Source organism: Echinops telfairi, unplaced genomic scaffold (assembly GCF_000313985.2).
Source record: "Echinops telfairi isolate 266 unplaced genomic scaffold, ASM31398v2 ScPeMD7_23;HRSCAF=83, whole genome shotgun sequence".
In the NCBI taxonomy this organism is placed as follows: domain Eukaryota; kingdom Metazoa; phylum Chordata; class Mammalia; order Afrosoricida; family Tenrecidae; genus Echinops; species Echinops telfairi.
Window position 1 is genome coordinate 61,317,170 of NW_022103920.1, and position 12,419 is coordinate 61,329,588.

Consider the following 12,419-nt stretch of genomic DNA (forward strand, 5'->3'; position numbering starts at 1 on the left):
CCCCCGCCGCTGGGCCAGAAGCTCTGTAGGTGCGGCATGGGCTCAGGTTCAGTGCCCGCCCAGGTGCTGAGCGAGCCGGACTTTAAAGGGAGGATCATAAGAGCTCCTAGACCTGGCAAAGGGAGGACAGCGCGAAGGAAACGGAGAGGCGTGGGAAAGGGGAGTCAAGCTTTGGGGAGCTTTCGCTTTGTACCAACAAAAAAAGTGGTTTAGACAGCTGCGGTAACTTGATGAGCTGACTGGGCCAGAAGGAAGGCAGGGAACAACGAGGCTCCCACATCTCACTGCCTTGGAATCGCCTCGAACTCAGAGAAACCCTTTAGGTTAGAGTAGAACCGTCCCTGTGGGCCTCTGAGAGTGGGTCTCTGTCTGGAAAACTTCCTCATTCTCCCGCGGAGCAGCTGGTCTTTCAAAAACCTTCATTCTAACACCATTCCCACGAAGCTACCACTTTCGCTCACCGTCACACGTCTGCGTTTCAAGCATCCTGCCCTCCTCTCTGCACTCCTCTCCTCACGGACTTGGTCCTTCACCCCCTTGGTTCGCAGTCACTGTGCACCTGCACTGCGCCAGGCTGGGGGAAGATGCGGTACATACTCCCATCGAACTTGCATTGGTATGGAGGAGCGGGAGAGAGACTATAGAGAAACCAGTAAAGTATATCCTTGCAAATAGAGTGGGAAATGCCATGGAGAAAAAGCAGGAACAGAAGATAGTGCTAGAGGTGTCAATTAGGAAAGGGAAATCAGGATGGACTTGTTGATAGGGGACATTTGAGCAAAGACTTTAGGAAGAACCTTTGTAAACCCAACTCTCCTGTAGGACTTGCTGCCCCGAAGGCCAGCCCTTCCTTTGTTGTAAGTCCATTTCCTTCTTGGCTTCTCAACAATTGGGGTCCCCAGCTACCCTTCTGTCCTGCAACACCCGGGACTCTCTCTTCCAAAATATTGTCCTTGGATAATAATTTGCATTAGCATCACGCATCAGTTTTTGTGGAGGGGAGATGCTCTTTCCCCGCATTCTAACACTTTCCTTTTTTACTGCTCCTGCTTAAAATGAAACTTTTTAAACAAAAATTCACCTGAAGACTTGTCAACCGTTGCGGTTCCATTTTGTCACTTGAGTAGCAGATTAAAGTTGATTATAGTCCCTTGATACTCCTGCCGTTGAGAGGCAAGGCCCCTTCTCCGTGAATCAGTGCAGGTTTTGTTAATAATCTTAGTTATTAAACTATAGTGATGTTGCACTGGTTAAGTGCTCCACTGCGAATTGAGAGGTGAGTGGCCTGAACCCACTCAACAGCAATGGGGGGCAAAGATCTACTGGTGTCAGGAGCAGTGCGATCAATATTACTTAACGCTCTTTGACATTTTTGAATGCTCCGTTTATTCACTGCAAGCACATTAAACAATCTAATAATCTTGAAATTAACTTAAAACTACTAAGTATAAGAATATCAGGGCAAGCATGAGAGTATAAGGGCAGCACACTACATACATCATTATTCCAGCATCATGGTCCCAATAAGCACTGCCTTCATCGGTGTACTCATCCCGGTAGAGTTGGTGGGAGCAGGAGTTGATGTCTCCTTGGTTCCTAGCTCTCTGAAAAGTCAGCGTCTCTACCCAGGTTAATATTGGCAGTCCAGCTGGCTCCTTGATGTCCTTCTGGTCTTATCGGGGTCCTCCAGACTTTCTGGGGTGGCTTTTCAGGCCACCTGTTGATTCTTGGGCAGTGGCTCAACTTTTCAGCTGGGACTCAATGTCACACTTCATTTCTCCTCTGAAATGGAGTTTCTTTTGTTTGCTTCCTGTAAGGTAGTTCAGTGTCTTGCAAGGAAGTTCTCTAATGCTCTCATCATCCAGTGATTCACCCCTGGAAAGATTATAGCTAAGAAAATTCAATAGGACAGTTCTATGCTGTTATATGGGATTGCTAGGAGTGAAAAATGGACTCAGTGGTACCTAACTCAATGCTACCTAATGATGCCGTTTGCAGGCGTGACCTTAAGAGACAGCGACTTCCACTTCTGTCTCTTAGAACACTTGTTCTTGAAAAACTTTGGATCTGGGTAGTAAAACTGATGACTCCCCTGGACTGTCCACATGAAAAGCCCTGAGGCACATGTGAAGAGTGGCCAGTTAAGGCCAGCCATTTCTACAAAGGAAGCCTTCTGGAACTTTCCTGACTTGCTCAGTTGCCAACTGAATATCATTAATGAGCTCCAGTGAGCATCATGTGCTGCCAAAGACCCTGCCTGCTGATCCTGTTCTGAGTCCCCTACTTACTGTTTATTATCATAATAAAGTTTGGTGGAGAAGCTAACTTTGAAGAATACCTCCAGTCTCCTGTTTTCTCTTTAATCCATTCCAATGTGATTTGTGTTCCTTTTACTCAACTGCAGAATTGGTTCTTGTGGTAGTTACATAAGCTTGTGTCAATTTGAGAAGATCACGAGTGAAGGGATAGAGTCTGGCCTGTCAATCAAGATATAACCAATGAGGTCTCTGTGTGAGCATGACCTCCTAAGATGTCTGGAAATTCCTGTATTTCCTCCTTGGAGTCGGGAGAGACTGTCTCTCGCTGCTCACGTCCTGCAAGGCATCCCTGAGGAGAAGCCACATGGACCAACCCTGATGCAGCTAGAACCCTGGACCTGGAGAAGCCAGGTAGAGACTCCTGCCAGCGCTGAGATGTTTACAACACCATGGAACCACAGGACTTCTAACCCACTGGCTTGTGATCATCCTACATTCGGTGTCATGGCATGCGTTTCTTGAGTCTGAAGAGGACTTTATAAATCGGTATTGGACTTAAGGGATTGGACTCTTTCTTAATATACAATTGCCCTTTATATAAAACTCTCTCTTATACACATGAGTCTCTATGGATTTGTTTCTCTAGTCTACCCAGGCTAACACAATTGCTATTCATGCTACCTACAACATTCACCAAACCCAATGGTTACTTTTCTGCTTTAATCATATTCCACTCATAACCACATTAGACAAAGCTCTCCACTCCCACTTTTAAAACTTTTCTCTCTTGGATTCAGTGCTCCCACTTTCTGGTCCCGCCCCCCCAACATAATTAAAGCATAGTGATTAATCACAAAAATAATATGTAATTATATATTGTGAAATATTTATTTCCACTTACAAATACTTAAATGAAATTTTGTCTTGAAGCATGATGTAGCATAGGTAACAGTCTCAATATAACAACAGTAAACTACATTGCTACATTTTGCGAGTATGTGTAAAAATCCAACGTCATGCGAAGGTTGAGCTAGAGGAGCGGTGTCTCGGTTCCTAAGACCATCGGAAATATGTGTTTTCCGATGGTCTTAGGTGACCCCTGTGAAAGGGTCGTTCTACCCCCAAAGGTTGAGAACCACTGCTTTAAAGCTTTATAGGAGTAGACAGCCTTATCTATCTCCCACTGGAAGGAGCCGCTGGTCGCATAGGCTGATGGGTTTGAACCTGGGGTTCACAGCTCCACAGTACGCCACCAGAGCTCCTGACTGGAATGCTCTCAAGTCCCTGGCATGCCAGCGGGAGAACGCAGGCACCATGCAAGGGGACGAAGTGAACAAGATGGTTTCATGGAGGCAAGAGTGTCAAGAAGGCAGAGGCCGTAGCGGTCTTGGCAGCAGGTCCTGGAGGAGCTTGCTTTGTCTTCACTCTGTAGCCGCTGTGAGAAAATGTTCCGGGGTGGGTGGCTTTCAGTAGCAGGGAATTTTTTCCCAGAAGTCTGGAGGATATCAGTATGAATCCATGGTGTTAGCAAGGCCACGCTCTCTTTGAAAGTTCTAGGAGAGAAACTTCCAGGCAAGAACCTCTTCTTTTTTTTCCCCCCTTTCCTTCTCAGGAGCCTCACAGCTTCCTTGGCTTGTCACAAATCTCTGCCTCTATCTTCACAGGGCCGGCTTTCCGCAGGGTCTCTCTACCTCTGTCCCTTCTCTTTCTATGTAAGAACTGTCAAACTGGACTAGGGCCCACCCTACGCCAGCATGGTTTCATGTTCTCTTAATTAAGTATATCTGCAAGGATTCTGTTTCCAAATGAGGTCACATTCTCAGATACCAGGGGTTAGGATTTCAGCATATTTGTTTGAGGGGGACACAATTCCATCCCTACCACCATGGTAAATATTGTTGGATAAACGAATCAGCAAATGACTAAATAAATAGAGGGAAAACCGAAAGCGTTACAGAAACCCCTGGAATACTTTAACATACCACTGTGTATTGACTTAAAAATGCCATGTACGATGACACATAGTTATTTTGCATAGCACCGAGAAAGAAAAAAATGACAGATTAATCGGTGACACAATGCTAAAATGTCATCAATTATAAAATATGTCACAATTTCAGAGGTGTTAAAAGGTAGAAAAATGTACATATATTTGAATCCATGAAATATAAAGAAGTTGTATTGGAACTTCTGGAATTGTTTAAACTTACAATTTACTCTCAAGACCAATACGTAAACAGCGAGCACAAGGACAAGGAAATGCTCTGGAGCTGATGTGGAGATGGTCGCACGGCTCTTACGAATGTGATTGAACTGTGGACGTGTATGCTGTGGGAATTTGCATGTTGGTGAAACTATTGAAAATAAACAAACTCATTTTTAAAAGACCCACCTGAGGAACTTGTGCAAGTGCCGTAAGTGACTTCCTCCAGCGGCGCGAGAAACAAGGAGAATCTGCCCCAGGATGCTTCCTAAGGAGCCGAGAGCCGACACACTCGGCCTCTCACCCTCTGTACCCTATTCCCACACCAGCCTTGGCATTCTACCTCGCTGCCGGGTTTGACGATCTTTGGCAGTGGCCACAGAACTCACAGACAATATTCACCGTTACAGGGGTTTAGGAGGGAAGCTCACAGCTTACAAAATGGCAAGCACACAACTCTTTTGGTCTCAAGCACGTGCTGGTGGACGCTGCTCTCCCTTGGCCTCTGCCAATTGCTAAACTTTTCCTTTAGCACTGGTAAATAGCCCAAAGCCACCAACTCGGCCAGCCAGCTTCCTGTCCCAAGACACTGAGCTTTACTCTTCCTTCGGTTTAGGTGTGACCGGCTCTGCTGCCTCTCCGCCACTTCAGGAAGGGAACTCACGCTCACTCTGACCTTGCCGGCTCTTCTTTCTTGATGGCTATAGAATTCTTCATTCTTCGGTTCCTGCTTGTGAGATGGCTCGCTTTTATACCCAGAGGAATGGCAAAACTGACCACTCCCCAAGTTAGACTCCTCTAAACCTTATTTGCAAGACTTCACCCAGTTACTTGGTAGGGGTTACAAAGACTGTGGAGAGCAGAGCCCTACCAAGTTTGAGTTCAAGTCGCCACACCAACATTCATTTTTTATAAGTATTATAAAAAATTTCAGATATCCCCTTGAGTTTAATTATTTTTTTATGTTCCCTCCTTTGTCTTCATGCCTGAAACATTTATTTGAATCCGTTCCTATGCTACGTTCTAAACATATTTGGTAAAGAACACATCTACTAGTTCTTTTGTTTTCCTCAGAAAGAGCCAGGTTTATGTGTAATCAGTTAAAGCTATCGATGCCGGGGCAGAGCCACAGCTGAGGTCATGAAACGTGATTGTGTGCAGCATACATGGGTGGATTTGGGTGCCATGCTTGGGAATTTTTCTCCAAGATGATGTTGACCCTTGTTGCCTGTAACGACTGTGTCTTCAAGTGCCTGGAAGTGTGACAGTCCAGTGGCATGAGAATGTCATAATACCACTGTGCAGAAAGCAGGTATAAGAGTGAGGCAAACAAAACAGAACAAAAGACACGTAAACTTGGAGCGTTGAATCATTGGTCAATTTCAGCAATTTTATATGTGCACCAATGGCATCAATAAAATGCAGGTAAGTTTCTGTATGTTTGCAATCGAAAATAAATGGGAAAATATCTGTAAAGTCATTGTGAAGATATAAAGAAATTCCATGCACACTATATAATGCTATTCCTGTCAAGAAGTTAGCTTACAAGGTGCTTTCCCCCACGTCACATCACACACAACATCCTGGGAAACAGGGTAGGGATAATGTTTGGGACAAAGTTATCCAGCTAGCAAGTGTAGGAGTCCTAAATCTGTAGGTCCAGATTTGGTGATCCTAAATTTATATGCCCTTAAAAGCAGAGCCTTTCCAACTTGATTCTAGCCCCAAGCTAGGAATGTTTTTAAGACCTAGCCCTGCTCTACCCTTACCATCATGAAGAGGTCACAGAAGACCAGCTTGCTACCACAAAGTGTGATGAAGAAACCCGATGGTGCCCGGCTATCATAAAGAACAGGATCTGGGGTTTTAAAGTCTTGTTTTCAAACAGGCAATCATCTAAATGAAGCATCAACTAATTCCACATGGAAGAAGTAGGCCAGCTTGTGTGATACAAGGATGATAAATAATAACATGCAAATATGAAGGAGGGACTGGTATCTGAGCTTAAATTGTGAACACCCCATATGAAGAAGGCAATGGAGAACATTGGAACTCAAAATCCATTTGCAGGGTCCCCATTATGGACTAAATCTCTGATGAATCCCCTCTGACCATAGCTGAGGGGAGTGAGGAGCCATGGTATCAGGCACAGAATATCATAAACACATCACAGCAGATGTAATTAGGTTAAAACATGAAAGCTGATCATTTGGTATCCCTTTCCACCCATTTTGAAGTTGTTCTAGTTTTTGATAATCCCTGCTTTTTTCTCAATTGGGGTTTTTCTTGTGGTTTATTTTGTTACTATTGTTTGTCTTCTTTTTTCTTGAACATTTTCCAGCCTATGAAAGCCAGGCAGGGTGAAGCTATAGAGATAGTAAGTGCATTAGGGGTCTATTGGGAGGGTTGGGAGGAGGTTTGGAGAGAAATTGGGAGGTAAAAACAAATACAAGGGGGAAGAAGATGTTTTGGAACCAAGTGAGAAATGATCGTACAATTCTTTTTAATATGACTGAACTATGGATGTGTGAAATATGAACCATATATCTTTCCATTATTAGTTTCTACCTTAATTTTCTTTGTACTTTGTACTTTGATCTTCTGAAAAACAAAACAAAGCAGACCCTCAAAATATAGAAAGCAAACACTAACAAAGCTAATAGGCAAACAAGAAAAATCTATAATCACTTTCTAAGACTGTAACCCATCTTAGTAATCAATAGAACTGGGAAACAAGAAATTCAGTAAACATATAGTAGTTTTAACAATTTGATTAACAAATCTATTCTAACAGTTGCATGCTTTTTAAGTATACACAGGACATTTACAAAATAGATCAAGTGTCAAAGCAGAACTCCACAAATTTCAGAAGATGAAAGTACAAAGAAAATTAAGGTAGAAACCAATAACAGAAAGATAACTTGCTAATACTTCAGTCTTTAGGAACTGAGTCATTTACTTCAAGTAACCAAGAAATCAAAGAAGAAATCACCATGGGAGTTATAAAATATTTTGATGGAATGCTTATGAGAATATAATATACTAAAACTTAGTGGATAAAGAATAGCATGAAGCTCATGATATAGTCAATATTCAATACTCTGTCAAAATCATAATTCAAACACACCAATTCAACTTTGGTCTTGCTTATGCATCGTCCAGATTTCATATGTATGTAAGGCTGTCGAAAATACCATGGCTCGAATCAGGTGCACCATAATTTTGAATGCATCATTTGCACATTTTAACACATTAAAGAGACCTGTTTAGCAGATTTTCCCAATGCAATATATCGCTTTATTTACTGGCAGCTGTTTCCATGGGTGTTGATTATGGATCCAAGCAAAATACAATTCTTGACCACTTCAATCTTTTCTGTTTATATATAATGTTGTTTATTGGTCCACTTGTAAGGATTTTTGTTTTCTTTATACAAAGTTGTCATCCATAACAAATGCATACTCATTAATTTTCATCAGTAATTCCCTCAAGTCCTCTTCACTTTCAGCAAGCAAAGGTACATAATCTGTAAATCAATTTATAAGTCTCCCTCCAATCCGGATGCTGTGTTCTCTTCATGTGGATCACAGTCTCAGGTCATTTGGTCAGCATTCAGGTTGAATGAGTGTAGTGAAAGAATACAACTCTGACGTATGCCTGTCCTCATTAGCAGCTATCCAATATCCCCTGTCAGTTCAAATGACTGTCTCTTGGTATTTGTACAGGAGCACAAGTAAATATTCAGAAGCCTCTTTCCCTCACATTATTCATGATTTTCTGTGACTCACAAAATCGAAGGCTTGTGCACAGTCGATAAAACATAGCACCTATCTTTTGGTGTTCTCTGCTTTCTTCCAAGATCCACCTGACACCAAGAGTGACATTCTCTGGTCTGTACATGATTCTGAATCTAGTATGAATATCTAGCCATTTCCTACTGATGTACCGTGCAGCCACTTTTGTCTTCAGTAAGATGTTTTTTGTGTGTGATATTAATAATTTTTTAAAAACACCCAAATTTACTGCCATTGTGCCAATTCTGACTCATAGTGATCTTGTGAGTTTCTGATACTGTAACTCTTCACAGGACTAAAAAGCCTCATTTGTTTGCTTTAAAGGAACTGGTAGTTTCAAATTGCTGACCTGTCAGTTAGCAGCCCAACACATAACCATCAGGGATCCTAAATCAAACTCAGGGTTACCTAGTCAATTTCAATTCATAGCACCCCTATAGGACAGAAAAGAATGGCCCCTGTGGGTTTTATGAGACTGTAATTCTTTTTTTTATAAATAGTTACTTTAATATTTGTATAAACAGACCACAGTAATACCAAAAACCTGCAAGAACAGAGCAGGGAAAACATATTCAAACCCATGCACACAGTCTTCCTCTTGAACTGCACCTGGCACTGGTCCCCAGCCTCTCCTTGGTGGGGTCCAGTGCTGTGGGGAATGCTGGAAGGAAAGGAATTCACTTCTTTGGGGCCTCTTTAATGTGAGGGCCTGAGCATGGGGCCTTGGGCTCTCCATCCCTGCTGCTGACCATGGTGAGAGGAGAGACTGTCATTCTTTACAGAAGTAGCAAACCTTATTCTCCTCCCATGGTGGCAGTTTCGAACTGCTGGCCTTGCAGTTAGGAGCACAGCACGCAATCACTTTGCCTCCAGGGATCCTGATATTAATGATAATGTTATTTTCATGATATTCATGATGCTGATATCAATGATAGCTTCTGCATTCTGTGGTATCACCTTTCTTTGGGATGGGCACAAACAGGTAAATGGTTGTCAAATTTCTTGGCATATAGATAAGTGAGAGCTTTCAGTGTTGCGTCCGTTAATTGAAACATCTCAATCCGTAGGTATTCCATCTGCTCCTGGCGCCTTGTGTTTCAACAATGCTGTCCGTGTAGCTTGGCCTTTTAACAATCATGGAATCCGTTTTGATTGTATACTACTTTCAGAAAGGGCTGCATGTTGACCACTTTTCTTGTTGCAGGGATTGTGTATTCCTTCTATCTTTTTTGATTGTTCCTTTATTTGAATATTTTGCCCATATAACCCTTTAATATAGTAACTCAAAGTTAAACTCTTCCTGAGGTTCTTATATCTTGAGAAATGCCAAGCATGCTTCCCCTTGTAGTTGTAAACTCTGGGTCTTCTTTCGCTTGTTACAATGCTTTGCTTTGCTTGAACCGTTCTTTGAAACCTTGTGTGCAGCTTTTACATTATCATTTCTTTCTTTTCCTTGAGCTACTCTGTTCAAAAGAATGTTTCAGAGTCTCTTCTGACATCAGGTTTTCTTTTCTTTAATTCATTCAAATGACCTTTTACTCACTCCATGTATGATGTCCTCAGTGGCATCCCATCACTCAGCTGGTCTTTTATCATTAGTACTCAACGCATCAAATCTAGCCTCGAGATGGTCTCTAAATGCCGGCAGGCGACGCGTCAGTTGGTGGCCCTGGTGGCAGAGGGGTTGTGCATTAGGCTGCTAACCGTGAGTACAGACTGGGAGAAAGACCTTTCTACTCCCGTACGGAATCACAGCCTCAGAAACCCCCAGGGACAGGTCTGCTCTGTCCTATAGGGTCACTACTAGTCAGAATTTTCTTGTTAACATTTAGGTGGTCAAAAAGTATTTGCAGTGAATAAGTAATTGGTTTTGTAAAATTTGTCATGAGATTCTGAGCATTGTTTCTACCATCAAGGCCATATGGCCAACTATTGTCCCTTCTTCTTATTTCTAATTTCTGCATTCCAATTACCAAATTTCTGCATTCCAATTACCAGTAATGATCAATGCATCTTTTAAAAATTAATCATGTGATTGATTTATTGTGAGTTAGGTTGGGGTTTACATTGCAGGCAATCAACTCTGCATTCAACAGTTAAAACTACTGGTCAACACCCCTAGTAATGGACCTGCACCTCACCCCTCCTCACCACAGCTGCCTCCTGATTGCTCTTCCCCCTTTTGGGGAGTTCCATTACCCCTTTTGCCTAAGTAAACACCAGTACCTCTCTTACATAAACCCATTGTTTATCTTCCTTCCCTTTCCACATCCCTTCCCCCACACTTTGTTTCTTTTTATAGAATCTGTCTCTTTTTTCTTCTTCCCATATAATAGTGGTCTTACGGGGTATTTGTCCTTTTGTGGTTGACTAATTTCACTCAGTATAATGTTCTCCAGGTTCATTCTTGCTATGGGGTACTTCATGGTTTTATCATTTTCTCTTAGTGAATCATAGTATTCCATTGCACGTATGCACCAACGATTTGTATTTATTCTTCTACTGATGGACCTTTGGGTTGTTTTCGTGTCTTGCTACTGTGAACAGTGCTGTGAAGACTATGGGTATGCAAATGTCGGTGCATGCTATGGCTGTTGTTAGAGTAGATGGTGATTACACTTTCTTATACCTCTGTCACTGGTTTTGCTCCTCCTGAAAACTCAGCCCAACACAGGGTATCGACCAGCCTGGGTAGTGCTGGGTCACATGGAATGTTTATTGCCATTGTTTCAGGTAGTGGCACAGTGTATATATTTACAGACACCAGCAGTATAAAAGCACTCACTAGCATTTGTGGTTTTCTGTTTGTTGCTTGTTTTCTTTTTTAATTTGGCTGCTACTGTTGGTGGAAGGTTGCTTTGATTTGCATCTCTCAGATGGCTACTGATTGTGAGCACTTTCCACCCCCCTTTGATATTTACCTGTGTTTTATTAACCATACAAAGATATTTGACTATGTGGATCATAACTAACTATGATAAAATTGGAAAGAATTCGAATTCTGGAACACTATTTTGTGCTCCTGTGGAAACTTTACATGAATCAACAGCTAATTTTTCAAACAGAAAGAGAAGATATATATTTTAGCTTTAAACTATTAAGTTTACCTTTTATTATTAAATCATTTCATTTAGAGGGCAATATTTTGTTACATATATATTTTGCACTTTAATTAATATTTGTTTTTAGATAGTCTATTCAAATTCTATATCGCGCTCTCTCCAACTATGTCAAGCATGCATACTGTGAACATTTATTTTTCATATCTGCTCATGTCCTTTGCTACTTTTTAATGAGATTTCTTTTTTGAGATATTGTAGTTTTCTACACATTGTAGAGATTAGTCCCTTGTACATAGTGTCACTGCTATGGATTTTTTTCCCAGTCTGTAGCTTCTATTTTTACTCTTTTGATTACATCTTTCTACGTACACAGTGCCTTATTCTTGTAGGTCCCAATTCTCTCTTTTGTATTTTATTGTGTGTGTTTCCTTTGTTTTATTTGATAGTAAGTCTAGGTCCTGCACTAGTACCCTTAAATGTGTCCCTGTTTTCTCACTGATGATCTTTATAGCTCTGGGATTTACATTAAGGTTGTTGATCCATCTTGAGTTCATTCTTGTATGTGGGTGAGATATTTTGTACTTGAGTTCATTTTTGCATGTGGGGGGTGAGTTTTATTTCATTCTTCTGCAGATGGAGATAGAATTTTGCAAGCATTAATTGATAAAGAGACAGTTCCTCATTTTATGGTTCTTGGCACTTTATGGAAGATCAGCTGTCTATAAGTGGAGGAATTACTTTCTGGGTTTTCTATTCTGTCCCACTAGTCCCTGTACTTATTATTGCACCAGGACCAGCCTGTTTTGATTACTGTGTCTGTGTAATAGGTTTTGAGGTTGGGAAGTGAGAAACTTTCTATTTTGTTTTTCTTCTCAAGTTCTTTGTTTATCCTGAAACCCTTCCTTCTTCATACAAAGTTAGTAATTGGTTTTCCATTTCTTTAAAGAATGAAATTGGGATCTAAGTTGGAATTGCATTGTATTTGTAGATTTTTTTTTAGTATTATATTTTCACAATGCTAAGCCTTCCTATCCATGAACATGGAATACCTTCCATTTATACAGAGTTCTTTTTTTTTTTTTTTTTTTTTTTTTTTTTTTTT